Below are 15,890 nucleotides of genomic sequence, written 5' to 3'. Positions count from 1 at the left end.
TGGCTCCATCAATTCTCTCATTGTTTTCCTCCCACCTGGTCATTGGAGCACAGGTTAGAATTTATGTGTGGGTACTTAGAGAATGAACCAGCTGTAAAAATGCGATCGGTCATTCACGATTGTCACAGTGAAGGAGAATTTTATCATGCCTTCCTCTCAGCTTATTGGTCTCAAGCTACACAAGACCGAGTAAAACATAGCATCATAATGATGAAACATTTTGAACAATCTGAATTTTCCAGTCCTGTGAAATATTTTGGAGACATGTTGCACAAGAATCTGTACCTGTCAAACCTATACAGCCCCTTAGAACTCATCCGCATTTGCTTAATCAAATTGCCTGAACATTTACGACATATTATTTTGGCTGGACGTTGCAAAGACGACACTGAAGCCTTTCAGGGACTGTTACAAGAATTGGAAATTGACACTGACAATCGCGGGACGCGAAAACAGGAACACAACAATTACAGGTCACATCCATCACAATTCCGCGATGACAGAAATAATAACTGGACACGACAAGGCTATTCTTACAACGTAAATCGTGGCCAAAACAGACACCACCAGGATGACAACCGTTGGCAGAGTAGTAATAATTACAGGGAAAGATCACCTCTCCGCGGTAATGACTATCACAGAGACAATCAGAGAAACAGACAATATGGTAACCAAAATAATTATTATCAAGGGAGACAGAATAACGTCAGACGCAAAGGTCCAGCGCGCAGTTACGATTCAGGGGGAAATTCTCCACCTCGTGATCGACAAGAAAGAAACTATGGAATCCACCGACATGACGACAGACGATATGATCGTAACAACAGACCTGAATTGCATCAGAACTGGCGGGATTCAAACAGGGCAGGACCCTCTCGACAAGGTGAATTTGTAGAAGATAGATCTCCAGATCCCAATAACGAAGCGCGCCAACAAAGAGACAATAGGCAATGACTCACACCGCTGGCAGTCACAAAACGTACTTATGAAGCTGACGACGTAGCTGCCGTGGCTAGTAATTACGTAAAAATGGGAGACATTAGGTACATCTTACTCCAGGAACACGACGTAAAACATAGCAACATTGCACATCCTGTGATTCACATTGCAGTAAATGACGTAAAATTTACGGCAGTACTTGTTTCTGGCAGTCCCATTTCAGTAATTAGTGGAACAGCCTTTAGCAAATGCAACAAATCGAACGATTGCCGCACACTTCCGTTACGTAAGATTAAATTACAAGGTGCAGTCGTTGGAAAAAGTGTAGATGTACGCCAACAAACCAACTTAGAATTCTTTTGTCAAAGCCACAGCTTCTCTATGAACTTTCTTATTGTTCCATTATTGTCAACGGAAATTATATTGGGAGTAGACTTTTTGAATGAATACAAAGCAATCATAAACTTTCACGATGCTGAAATAAGATTAGAGAAAGAAGGTAAGTCAATAGCTTTGAAATTTGAAGATTGGCTCTCAAACCATGACGAGGAAATTAATCGGCTTTACCTCCTGTTAGACAACAGTTCGGAATTTTCGCCGCAACTTGACACTAACAATCACTCTGCAAGTACTGACAGGGATGATATCGACGGCATATTTGATACTAATGAGTTAATTCAGAATAAAATTCAAACAATTGAGAATTGTAATGACACTGATAGGCAGGACCTTTTTGAGATTTTACATGCACATTCCACAGTTTTTACTCACAAAGGAACAATCAAGGGATTTCAATACCAATTTCGTGTTCATGAGCATACTAAATTTTGTGTTAGACCATACGTAAATTCGGCACATTATAGGGACCGTGTTAGAACAGAAATACAATCTACGCTTGACGAGGGCATTATTGAGCCTGCAGTAAGCTCATACAACAATCCACTACATGTAGTTGAGAAGAAAAAGGGATCGATCAGGCTTGTCTTAGATTCGAGACAAATCAATACTATCATCATTCCTGAAACAGACAGGCCGAAAACGATGGAAGAACTTCTTCAAAACTTTAATGGTGTAAAAGTGTTGTCTTCTATTGACCTCAGATCCAGCTTTTATGAGATCAAACTTGATCCATAATGTAGAAAATACACAGCTTTTCTTTGTTTCGGCGTTTGTTATCAATTTCGGAAACTTCCTTTTGGTTTGAACGTTTCTTCGGCAGCATTCATTCGTGGGCTAAATTCCATATTACCTGAGTTCTTAAAACGTCACATCACCTTATATGTGGACGATATTCTAATAGCAGAAGCCTCATGGGAACAACATAATCGCATCCTCAACAGTATGTTACGTATTTTTGCAGAATCTGGAATTACAGTTAACTTGGAAAAGTCTGAATTCGGTAGGTCAAAGGTGAGGTTTTTGGGACGTTATTTCTTCTGAAGGCATTCAGCCCGATCCTGCAAAGTTAGAAGCAATCAGAGCCATTCCAGTTCCATCCACAACAAAAACAAGTCCGCAGTTTTCTAGGTCTCGTGAATTTTTACCGTCGTTTTCTGAATATGCAAATTCTAGTTACACCAAAACTTTGTTCTCTCACTGGAAAAAATACTATTTGGAAATGGGACGAACAGGCAAAATTGGAATTCAATTCTTTGAAAGAAGCGCTACTTAACGCGCCAATACTAGCTCATCCAGATCTGTCACAAGAATTCTGCCTTAGCACAGATTCTTCTAAAGTTGTTCTTGGTGCCCATTTATTTCAAGAAGCCATAGAAAATGACACTACCGTTCAGAAAACCATTGCTTTTGCTAGCCGAGTGCTAACAAAATCTAAAAAAAAGTATTCCGTTACTGAATTAGAAGCTTTAGCTTTCGTTTGGGCATTTAACAAATCCGTTTCTTTCTTTCTGGTAAGCACGTAAAAGTATACAGTGGTCATCGTGCATTACAATTTCTTGTGTCTTCAAATTTAAATCATGACAGGTTAAAACGTTGGGCATTGTTTCTGCAAGAATTCCACTTCGCAATAGTCCACATTCATACATAAGACTTATGTTGTAGAATTTTTCTAATACTAAGCTACATTCACTATGATAAGGAATACTGTTATCCTCAAATATAATTTGCATTTATAATTTGTTACTTACTTTGTAAAGATGTTTAGACATTATTTATTCTGTTTTGTTTTAATGCTCACGTGTGAAGTTGATGTTTCGAAAGTTATTCTGACTTTTTATATATTTACTTATGTCATAATTCCTGTAACACAGATGTATGTGCTTATTTCTATTCTGTTGTAAAGCACGTATTACTACAAATGTTATCTGTATTATTATGTTTTTAATTATGTTTTCTGTACCTTTGTAATTCTATTCTCATGTTGTAAATTTATAATTGTATAGACACCAGTTCTTCAAATTAAGTTACATTTCACTGCACACGTTTCTGTTGGTCATAATATATGCACAGTATGTGAGTAGTTGGGTCTGTTAGTGCTTGCACGTGTGTTAATAATTCAGCAAGGGACTTGTTAACAGCATTGCTGGTTCTAAGGACATACCAAAAAGTTTGTGAGTGCACAAGTGGTGGTTTATGGACTAGCTATATTGTCTGCAAGACTCTTCGATGGTGAATGGGCACCTGCAAAGTCGGAACAGATGGCTGCTGGCCATCTCTACAAGGACTGCAGTGGGTCTGCACCTCTGGTGGCCCACCAATACCGTAATCTCTACCAGGACTACAGTGGGTCTGCTCTGTGATGACCTACCTACCAATGTTCTTCAAAACTTCGACTGACTCTGCTGTGGGTTTGCTCTGTTGTGGACCATTACCTGTCTGCATGTCAAGAGTCAGCATTATCTTTCTGTTGGAAGGACAACACCGCTTCTTCAAAGCAGCATGGAAATCCATTACTTCCGTGTGCATTTTCTTTCACTGCAATTTTACTAGGATGAACGATCAGGACTGTCTTATGGACTGTGAGAAAATTTTAGCTTTTGACCAACAGTATATCAATAAGTGTGTGCATTTGATATCTTTGTTATTGTAATTATGAAAAAGTTCTTCAAATCTGTATTGGCCACTGCCTAAGTAGCGTTCTGTATGAAAATCACTGGCTGTGCTGTGTGCAGTCTGTGGCTGGTTTGCATTGTTGTTGGCTATTGTAGAGTTGGGCAGTTGGCTGTTAAGAGCGCGTAGCGTTGCACAGTTGGAGGTAGAGTTGTGCAACATGATTCTTTTTCCCGATTCGATTCCTACGATTCAATCTCACATTTTGAATCGAATCCTACGATTCGTTCACGATTCTTTCACGATTCATTCTAGTCTGCGATGGCACGATTCTGACTGAATGCAAAAAGTTCTACATCTTACTCACAGTTGGCAGGACATGTCTGAAATTGTCAATGGGGTTAGAATCGAAATGTGTCATGATAAGATATGCTAGAAATAGTTTATTTATGAGTAAACATGCATATGACGTTACAAGTGTAATTCTCGATTTATACGTGTAATACCTTAATTGATGAAAGGTCACGTTAGATTTGATTGCATCTATTGTTTTATTTCAGTATGCCAGGAAAGAGGAGTCGATTTGTGCGAAAATTGGTGCAAAATTACGTGGTATGCCGGTTTGGTTGTGTGGCTTGAACGTATATAACTACAGACGAATGGAACTATGTAGGATATATACATATTGTAAAACTGGCTTTTCACGAAAGAATGGAACTATGTAGGTGAACTCAAAAAGCAAAAACCAGTCTAAATACAAAATTTTATCCAAACCGTTAGGGCCGTTTTCGAGATACGCGAAATGTAATACATAATCCGAGTGCTATTGCTCGTGTGTAAAGAAGGTATGTGTGTTTTGCATTGCATCTGCAACAAATAAGAGGTAGGTATTTATCCATCATACTTGGATTTCTTGATTTTAATTGTGTGTATTTGGACCTGTGTACTCGCTGTATATCGTTTCTGCCATCACTATAGTTCAATTCTTTTATCTTGGCGGCTCGCGCATGCCCGCCCAGACGCTGGAGATTGCTGCGTTGCCAGTTGCACACGACGCACGCGCCAATACAAGCAGCGCCATAGTATAGCATAGTTCGTAAGCTTACGTGTAGAGGGGAGCGCGCAGTTCATGAAGTAAAGCCACCACGACCGCATTAACCCTTTCGCTGCTACAAAGACGTGCTCCCTGCATTCCGCGCTTGATGGCTGGGTGTTGTGTGATGTCCTTAGGTTAGTTAGGTTTAAGTAGTTCTAAGTTCTAGGGGACTGATGACCATAGATGTTAAGTCCCATAATGCTCAGAGCCATTTGAACCATTCCGCACTGTGCGCGATTTTGTCACTGCACTGCTCGCCTGTGTAGACACATTGTGTTCCGACTGCTTTGACACTCTTTATCATTCGATTCCACAAAAACTATTTGGCTCAAAAATTAGATTTTTACCTATCTTCTTGACTGATACCTTCCCCCCCATAAATGACTTAATTTTGTTTCGATGTTCAACGCAGTTATTATGCAGCATTAAATATAGTAAACCTTTCACGAAATTTTGAAGAGTTTGCAGAGGTAAAAGTCCATAGAGTATACTTTCCGTATGGTCGATTTTAGTTGCCACAATGTTGAGAATGAAATGTGGACGAGATACCTATATATTTCATTTAATTTAAGTACCACATAAGTGTCGTATGTAATATTGAGAAATGTTCCACCTTTCGCGACTGTAACAAAAGTTTTACTTACACTGGGCACGTTTGGCTTTATTTTAAAGCCCTTCAATCAATCAAAAGGAAGTAGACAAAATACATTAAACAAAACTGTGGATTACAAAAACATTAGGACTTGAATATACCGTACGTCAGTGAAGTGCTCAGAGCTATGTCAAATATAATTTTGTTTGTGGCACACACAAACAGCATTTATTTGCTAAAACACTGATGAGCCAACACAAACGTTGAATATTGTGCTACCGCAGCACAAAACTATGAAAGGTGACTTGGCAATGGAGGACACAAAATACAGTCCTCTTATGATGCTTCAAAAGAGAGAAACGCGTCTGGTCTAAATAAGTTGCTTATTACAGTTGCAGAAGAGGGATATATTTCAATACCATTGGTAAAACTGCGACTGTGGAACAAAAACAAGAAATAGAACATGAATACCATTGTATATGTGCCATACCTTTCACCGATGGAAGTGCTTTAAAATAAAGCCAAACGCGCCGTGTGTATATAAAACTTTTATTACAGTCGCGAAAGACGGAATATTTCTCAATATTACATACGACACCTATGTGGTACTTAAATTAAGTGAGATATTGTTATACAGTAAATATTATATGAAATTTAGGTATCTTGTCCACATTTCATTCTCAACATTGTGGCAACTAAAATCGACCATACGGAAAGTATACGCTATGGACTTTTACCTCTGCAAACTCTTCAAAATTTCGTGCAATGGTTTACTACATTTAATGCTGCACATCAAAACAAAATTAAGTCATTTATGGGGGGAAGGTATCAGGCAAGAAGACGTGTAAAAATCAAATTTCTGGGCCAAATAGTTTTTGTGAAATCGAATGATAAGTGTGTCAAAGCAGTGGGAACACCATGTGTCTGCACAGGCGAGAAGTGCAGTGATGAGAAAATCGCGCACAGCGCGGAATGCGGGGAGCATGTGTCTGCAGCAGCGAAAAAGTTAATGAAGAGGCAAAGCACTAGAAATTTCATTCAAACGAATAAAATTCGTGAAGTAAGGCACTCCAATATCGTTTTTAAATAAAGAAAATATTAAGCACCGCACAAGGTTTGAACTCATAACTATACACTTGGCACCCCTACACCTTAACCGTTCCGCTACCTCGGCTCATCGAACAGTGTAACTCCATAAGGACTCTAAAACCTCACGCAACTACTTATAAACACTGTTGGTATGACTATGAATTATTCACGCTTCGTCGAAGTACAATAGGAAATAAACAATTACCGCTGTTCTTTATTGCGAAAAAGCAGTTCGTGAGATTGAAACAAGCACCTTTCCTTGCTATCGCCTGAATTAGGAGTCTTATTGCTTGTTTGGTTTAATTAATTAATAGAATATGAAGCAACTGGTATAAAGAATGCTTGTTCCAAACTTTCTGTAAAAGAAAGTCTGCTATCAAGACATTGCTTTTGTTCTATTACTTTATTTATGACTGAACGTTTCTAAAACTGAAGACACTCATCCATGCTCTGCACTGCAGTTGAGCTCTGGCAACGTCATTCTCTGTTCATTGGCTGACTGTGTTAGGTGACGTCAGATGCGCAGAACGAACCTAAACTCGGCCGCCACGATATATGACGCGCACTTTAGTTCGTGTATTACTCGCGCAAACTAAGCTGACGGCGCGGTGGCTGATGGTAGCGATAGTAAACGGGAAACGCCTTTACGCTCGTTCGCGTCAGCCACCGCCAAGTGTCAGCTTGGTTTTCACGTCGAGTAATATTACGGCCCACGAACTTGGTTTGCTCGTCCCGAGGTTCCTTTGTTCACACGCATCCTCCACTTGACTGCCATCTGGCGGTCGTAATCATTCAGCGCGACTCGGCATGATTCGGAAGTTGCCTTCGAAGCATAGAGTACTAAGAATCGATGAATCGTTGGAACTTGGAATCGTCACGACTCGGAAACATGCAATCGCCCTTACGATTCTTTTGAACGACGATTCGTCCGTATCACGATTTGATTCTTACGATTCTTTATTTAGAGTCGTTAAAATGAACGACTCATTCAGGATTGAAACAAATCTTCAGTTTGGGAAAGAAATTAAACAGCACAATTCTAGCACATTGGATCACCAATCACAGCTCTCAATTATAAATTTTCACCAGTCACCAGAAATTTTATCTCCACCAAGTTGTATCTCAGTCCTAGGTAATTGCATTGATGAATTAAAGTCACCCAACCCACTTGACATAATCTGCCTCTCTGAACACCATGTGACCACTGGTATAGGAACTAGGCCTAAGCACAATGAGAAACTCAGACAGGAGAGTACTGCAAATGTTAGAATAAGGAAAGGTTCTCATAAAAGTATAATTAAAAATAATGTAAGTATATTTCATCAAAACATTGGGAGTTTAAACAATAAAATAGATGAGCTTCTGGTTTGTTTAGAAGATTTAGAAGCTAAGGATGAAATAGATATACTACGCCTGTCTGAGCATCACATTGTTACAGATATGGATAAGGTAAATGTAAGTTGATATAAGCTCTCTGCACATGTAATGAGAGAAAATATGGAGAAAGGAGGAGTTACCATATATGTCAAAAGTTATCATTGTGCAAAAAGTATAGAAACAAAAAAGTTTTGTGTAGAGAAACATATAGAAGCATGTGCCTGTGAGCTTAAATTAAATAAAGGCACATTTATAATTGTAATTGTATATAGGTCCCCATCAGGAAATTTTCATCTATTTCTGAAAAATTTGGACTCCTTGTTGTGCTATCTGTCAGACAGGGGGAAGCAAATTATTATTTGTGTGGACTTCAATGTAGATTCTCTGAAAGAAGTTAATAGGAAAAATGACCTTGAATCATTTCTTGGTTCTTTTAATTTGACACCCATTATTGATTTTCCTACTCGGGTGGTAAAGGATAGCAGCTCACTGATAGATAACTTCTTTATAGACCAAGATAAGTTTAACCAGATAAATGCTCAGCCTGTTAAGAATGGTCTTTCTGATCATGGTGCACAGCTAGTTACAATATATGACATAGCTCCATTCAGCAATACTAAACAGTCCTCCAAAGTAGTACGTTTAGTCAACGATTTAACAATTGCAAATTTCAGGGAAAGCCAACAGCACTTAGACTGGGATGAGGTGTACCGTGAACCTGATGCCAATTTAAAATATAATTTATTTCATGTCATTTTTGTAAATGCATTTGAAAACTGCTTCCCCAAGAAAATAGTTAAATATACTCGTAAGAAACCTTGTAACAAACCATGGCTTACTAAGGGTATAGAAATATCTTGTAACCGGAAAAGGGAAACGTATCTGACAGCAAGAAAGAGTAGTGACCCAGAAACTATCAAACATTATAAAAACTACTGTGTTATATTAAGAAAAGTTATTTAAAAATCCAGAAGTATGTGTATCATGTCTGAAATCAGCAACTCTGATAATAAAATTAAAACAATTTGGAATATTATTAAAAGAGAAACAGGTCAACCAAGAGCACAGGAAGAAAGTATTACCATCAAACTGAATGAAAACTTTACGAACAAAAAGTCAGAAGTTGAAAATATTTTTAATAATCATTTTCTAAATGTTCTGGATATAGTAGGATCCAGGTGTTCATTAGAAGATGCTAGGCTGTTAATGGAAGAGGCCATACCTATGCAATTTGATATAATTGAAATCTCACCCACTTCTCCCTCTGAAATTAGGAAAATAATAAACTTGCTTAAAACCAAAAACTCACATGGAATTGATGGCATTTCCGGCAAAATACTAAAAGCTTGTTCTCAACAGATAAGTAAGATTCTCAGCCACCTGTGTAACAGCTCTCTGGAACAGGTCATTTTCCCTGATAGACTGAAATATGCTATTGTTATACCTTTGCATAAAAAGGGGATAGATCTGATGTCAACAATTACCGTCCAATCTCCCTTCTAACAGCTTTATCCAAAATTTTTGAGAAAGTAATGTATTCAAGAGTAGCTTCACATATCTGTAAAAATGAAGTACTAACAAAATGTCAGTTTGGTTTCCAGAAAGGTTTTTCAACAGAAAATGCCATATATGCTTTCACCAATCAAATTTTGAATGATCTGAATAACCGAACACCACCCATTGGGATTTTTTGTGATCTCTCAAAGGCTTTTGATTGTGTAAATCATGAAATTCTGCTAGACAAGCTCAAATATTGTGGCATGAGTGGGACAGTGCACAAATTGTTCAATTCGTACCTAACTAGACGAGTGCAGAAAGTTGAAATAAGCAATTCTCATAGTATGCGAAGATCAGCACATTCCTCAAACTGGGGAACTATCAAGAATGGGGTTCCACAAGGGTCAGTCTTAATATATATTAATGACTTGCCATTCTATATTCATGAAGAGACAAAGTTAGTTCTCTTTGCTGATGATACAAATATAGTAATCACACCTGACAAACAAGAATTAACTGATGACATTGTCAATAATGTCCTTCATAAAATTACTAAGTGGTTCCTTGTAAACAGACTCTCACTGAAATTTGATAAGACACAGTACATACAGTTCCGTACAGTAAATGGTATGACACCATTAATAAATGTAGACCTTAACCAGAAACATATAGCTAAGGTAGAATATTCCACATTTTTAGGTGTGTCCATTGATGAGAGATTAAATTGGAAGAAACACATTGATGATCTGCTGAAACGTTTGAGTTCAGCTACTTATGCAATAAGGGTCATTGCAGATTTTGGTGATAAACATCTTAGTAAATTAGCTTACTACGCCTGTTTTCACTCATTGCTTTCATATGGTATCATATTTTGGGGTAATTCGTCACTGAGGAATAAAGTATTTATTGCACAAAATCGTGTAATCAGAATAATAGCTGGAGTCCACCCAAGATCATCCTGCAGACATTTATTAAAGGATCTAGGGATATTCACAGTAGCTTCTCAGTATATATACTCTCTTATGAAATTTGTTATTAACAACCAAACCCAATTCAAAAGTAATAGCAGTGTGCATAACTACAATACTAGGAGAACGGATGATCTTCACTATTCAAGATTAAATCTAACTTTGGCACAGAAAGGGGTGAATTATACTGCCACTAAAGTCTTTGGTCACTTACCAAATAGTATCAAAAGTCTGGCAGATAACCAACAAGTATTTCAGAAGAAATTAAAAGAATTTCTGAATGACAACTCCTTCTACTCCATAGAGGAATTTTTAGATATAAATTAAGGAAAAAAAACCAAAATAATTAATAAAAAATTAAATAAATAAAAAACACAAAAAATAAAAAAGTTGTTATATTAACTTAAGTATGTTGTTAAATTAACTTAATTATGTCATGTATTGGAAAATTTGACTTGTTCCACATCATTACGAAATATCGTATTCATGATCCATGGAACTAGTATTAATCTAATCTAATCTAATCACGAATCGCCACAACTCTAGTTGGAGGTGAGCTGTCAGCAGTGGTGGATGTGGGTGGAGAGATGGCGGAGTTTTGAGAGCAGATGATCTGGACGTGTGTCCATCAGAGACAGTAAATTTGTAAGACTGGATGTCATGAGCTGATATATATATATTATGACTTTTGAACACTATTAAGGTAAATACACTGTTTGTTCTCTATCAAAATCTTTCATTTGCCAACTATGCCTATCAGTAGTTAGTGCCTTCAGTAGTTGGAATCTTTTATTGAGCTGGCAGTAGTGGCGCTCGCTGTATTGCAGTAGTTAGAGTCACGAAGATTTTTGTGAGGTGATTTGTGAAAGGTATAGGTTAATGTTAGTCATGGCCATTCTTTTGTTGGGATTATTGAAAGTTAGATTGCGTTGCGCTAAAAATATTGTGTCAGTTTAGTGTTGATCAGAATAAGTAAAGACAGTAATGTCTGAGTACGTTCAGTTTTGGTCAGCTGTTTGAAAAGCAAATAATGTAAGAGGTTTATCAGCACAGTCATTCATAAATTTTTCTAAGGGGACGTTCCACAATTAATGAGAAAGTCCAGATTATGCGCCCCACTTAACCTTTGTGATTGCACGTATGGCCCTGTTAATCTGTCACGAAGTACACCTGCCCATACGTTGCTTGGGAATCCGTGTTGATGCCCTCGTTCCTGACTTGCTTGAGGATTTACCGCTGCCAATGCACACTGGTTATGGAAATTCACAAAACCCTCTCTTGTGAACTGTGCCTCATCAGTAAATAAAATCTTGGATGTGCAACAGCCTTTGACAGAACCGCCATCTGCCATGGTAATCCTGTGGCCTCAGGGCCTGTAGGTGCTGTAGATGATATGGGTACAGGAATTTCTAATGAAGTATCCCCAGATAAGAGAGTGAGACACGCCTTCTGCTGCTGCTAATCGTCGTACACTTGTCCCAGGGGTTTCTTCCACCAAACGTAGCAGATGCTCCACCATGTCAGACGTGTGCACTGTGTGGGACCTTCCACTGTCGGTCTTCCGAAGCGCAATGGTACCTGTGTTCGTCAGATGCCGGAAAAGACTGCCGAGAAGCTTATAAGAGGGTGTGTGCGTGTATGTGTGTATTGAAGTGGGGACCTAGAAACGACGGAGAGGCTTCGTCCCGCCGTAGGCATCAGTAGTTCACAACACCATAATAGGCTACAGCAGTCCATCCACCTCACTGCCACCCCACACCGAACCCAGGGTTATTGTGCGGTTCGGCCCCTAGTTGACCACCCCTCCTCTCCTTAGAGGAGAAGCTAAGGAAATAGCTGCACTAGCGGCAGTGTGCCACAAACCACCGATAAGCGCTCGGCAATTACAGCGCGATTCCCGTATGTACGTAGGTAGTATTGTCACAATACTGCATCGTCATAAGTGTCACCCATACCACTTGTCATTGCATGAAGAACTTCATGGTGCTGATTTCCATAACCGGGCAGAGTTTTGTGAATGGACACATCAACAAATACAAACTGAAACATCTTTATTAAAAATTTTACTTAAACTGCTGAGCGAAACTGAATGCAAGTAAACCTACTTTCTCTTTACATATTCTTATCATGTCAACACTGACCCACGATATTCTAGCGCAGCGCAATCTGACTGCTCAGAAGAAGGATAACCTGACTTCAAATAATTAATTCAAAAGAATGGCCCTAACTAAAAAGAAATCTTAACAATAACCTACACATTTCATTAAGAACATACCTCACAACAATCTTCATTACACGAGCTACTGCAATAAAGCGAGCGTCAATACTGCCAGCTAAATAAAAGATTCTAACCACTAAAGCCACTAAATACTAATAGGCATGTGGTTAGCAAAGGAAAGATTTTGTTGCAAACCAAATAATGTATTTTTTACCTTAATAATGTGTCATCCAGTTCAAACACGAATATAAATCGTCATTGACATCCAGTACAAAGATGTATAATCATGAATAATTTTCGATCTTCAAGTCGGATACTTCCAGATCGTTAGCCTACGCTAACACTTCAGACCTCTAACCTCCATCAATGCTAACTTCTAACATCCATCACTGCTGGCCGTTCACCTCCAACTGCCCAACAGTACTCCCATCACTGCTAGTGACTAATTTCCAACTGCCCAACTCTCCTGGCGATTAACTTCCAACAACGAGTCCAACCAGCCACAGAGTCTCTTACTAAGAAAGCGTAGTCAGAGATCCAATGCAAAGCGCTACACGGCGCTGCCAACACAGAAGAAGCCCACTTATAAAACGACAGCCATGTTCTTTGCCGAGGTAGCATTTCACGATGAGTCTATATTCACAAACCATGGTAGCGTTAACCGACACAACATGCATGGTTTAATTGTGTACAATCCCCACTGGTTACGGCAAGTTGACCATCAACGTCCTTAGTAACGTATGGTGTGATATCATGGGAAACAAACCCATTGGACCGTATTTTATGGATGGTACTTTGAATGGAAGCAAATGCATGTGTTTCTGTGGGGATATTTAAAAGATAATTTGTACCAACAAGTGCCAACAAGCAATGAAGACATGGTCGACCGCATCAGAAACGCCTGTGCTACCATTCGCGCAGATATGCTTCTGTCCTGTGTACGGCCATTTGAAAAGCGAAACAGTAAGTGTGCTAAGTCCGTGCTACTAAGTTTGAACAGTTACGCTAACTGGAAAAGTACAGTAGCATTCGCCTCGTGCCACGGCCACGGTGGCGGGTCGAGTAGTCATATGTTCGATATGTAGGAGGAATACAAGGCATGACAATCATCTCCGGTTCCTGTAGATTAGGATCTTTTTACGGCCACCGTCCTTACATCATGAAACGTGGCTGCGAGTGGCACTCCGTCACTTGTAGACACGTTGCACAGCCCGTTATCGAGTAGGCATTTGAACAAACAGCGAACGAATTCAGAGACGCGCTGATAGCTTCTTAATAGGACGGTGTAGACTATGCGAAAGTGTAATGGAAATGCTCGGGGAACTTAAATGGGAATCCTTGGAAGACAGACGACGCAGATCTCACGTTAAATTTTGTTGGGTGATATAATTACCTGACATTGTTACAGGGAGAGCTACCTCTGTATAAATGTAAAAAAGCTTCCAAAATAGAAGTTTCATTGTCCAAATCGCAGTTGATACATATCCTGATTAGTAGTTTCAACAAAGTTGTAGTCACCTTCTGATCATCTGATCAGTGAATTTTATAATTTATTTTAGTTCGAGTACGGAGCCGGTTATCAACATGCACACATCTGACAGCAGTGTATGCCCTTTATCTAATGTATTTGAACTTCTGTGCCTTGCTTGTACAGTTAGCTCTTTTATTTTAGTGGACTTAATATTGCATGTGGGCGATTCTTTCTGTGAGTTTATCTTCATGTATTGAATGGCCAGAAGGCAATGTGCGAGATATAGGGGCTTTATAAGTCACGGATCAGATGATCTGAAGACGACTATAACTTTGCTGAAACTAGCAATTAGGATGTCTATCAACTGCAATCTGGACAATAAAACTTTTAGTTTGGAAGTTTTTTTGTTTAGTTTTTGGGGTGAATTAAGAGAACCTGAATCATCGGGCAACCATCATCGTATATCTCGCACAGCGATCATGAGAGATTAGTGCACATACAGAGGCATACAGAAAGTCATTTTTCTCTCGTTCAATACACGAATGGAACAGGAAGGAGAATTGATAGTGTTGGTAAAATGTACTCTGTATACTGGCTTGCGAAATATGAGCAGAAAATTATCTCGTTTGATCAGGTTAGTTGCGACTCCTTAACCACACACACACACACACACATGCACGCACATACGAAGTGAAATATTTATTGATTGTATACTCACTCATCAGTTAGAGCTGATGATTTTACATTCACAAATATATTTCATACAGTCAAAGAATCTCCATGCAGGGAACCACGTAACACCCCTTTCTGGATTGAAACTGTTCACTTGCAAGTACAAAACGCGTTCATATGACACAGGTATTCCCACGTAAGGCACCATTCCGCTCTAACGGCGTAATCCTATACTAGTGAATAAATGGGACAAAGTTCCACTTGTTAGCTAGGAAGAGAGTTAAACTGGCGGCCAGCAGATATGCGGCGCAGAGTATCTGCCCGTCGCGTGCTTACCTTGCACACTGCTGCCGCTCCTCCTCGTGCGTCTCCTGCTGTTGTGACACGTTGCCTGGGGAGCCGAGGATACCTTATGCTCAGTCACCGCGTCTCGTAACTCATATCTCGTTGAAGGTTGGTGACGTCACCGCTGAAGATGCTGCGTCAGCGTCGTTGCGATGACTCGCTAGTATTTCGACAGCCCTACGCCTTCTGCCGCGGGGATCACTGTTCCACACGCGCGGCGTTATTATCGAAGCTAGATGGCACTGCTTTTCGGGCATGTTTGCTGTTATCTTTAGCGGCAAGGTGTGATAAAAAGATCCTGCCAGTCATCCACTCAACTCATCGTCCCAGGTTCGGTTGTGTCACGAACTGGTGATGTCATAACAAGATCGAGTTGCACCCTTGTGGCCGGCCTGTGTGGCCGCGCGGTTCTAGGCGCTTCAGTCCGGAACCGCGCGACCGCTACGGTCGCAGGTTCGAATCCTGCCTCGAGCATGGATGTGTGTGATGTCCTTAGTTCAGTTAGGTTTAAGTAGTTCTAAGTTCTAGGCGACTGATGACTTCAGAAGTTAAGTCCCATAGTGCTCAGAGCCATTTGAACCATTTGTAACCTTGCGTCCTTCGAAGTACGGCATGAT

General features: G+C 39.6%; 1 protein-coding gene across 1 annotated transcript in view; it reads right to left on the bottom strand.

Annotated features, from left to right (window-relative positions):
* The window catches only part of LOC124613849 (UDP-glycosyltransferase UGT5-like), a 124,673-nt gene extending 109,336 nt beyond the window's left edge, over positions 1–15,337 (bottom strand). Inside the window, exon 1 of the mRNA XM_047142573.1 lies at positions 15,265–15,337. The gene's annotated coding sequence lies outside the window, so the exon portion shown is untranslated. The remainder of the gene's footprint in view (positions 1–15,264) is intronic.
* Between the last annotated feature and the right edge of the window lie 553 nt (positions 15,338–15,890).

The sequence above is a fragment of the Schistocerca americana genome, chromosome 4 (assembly GCF_021461395.2).
Source record: "Schistocerca americana isolate TAMUIC-IGC-003095 chromosome 4, iqSchAmer2.1, whole genome shotgun sequence".
Taxonomy (NCBI): Eukaryota; Metazoa; Arthropoda; class Insecta; order Orthoptera; family Acrididae; genus Schistocerca; species Schistocerca americana.
This window is presented reverse-complemented; position numbering and strand designations above follow the sequence as displayed.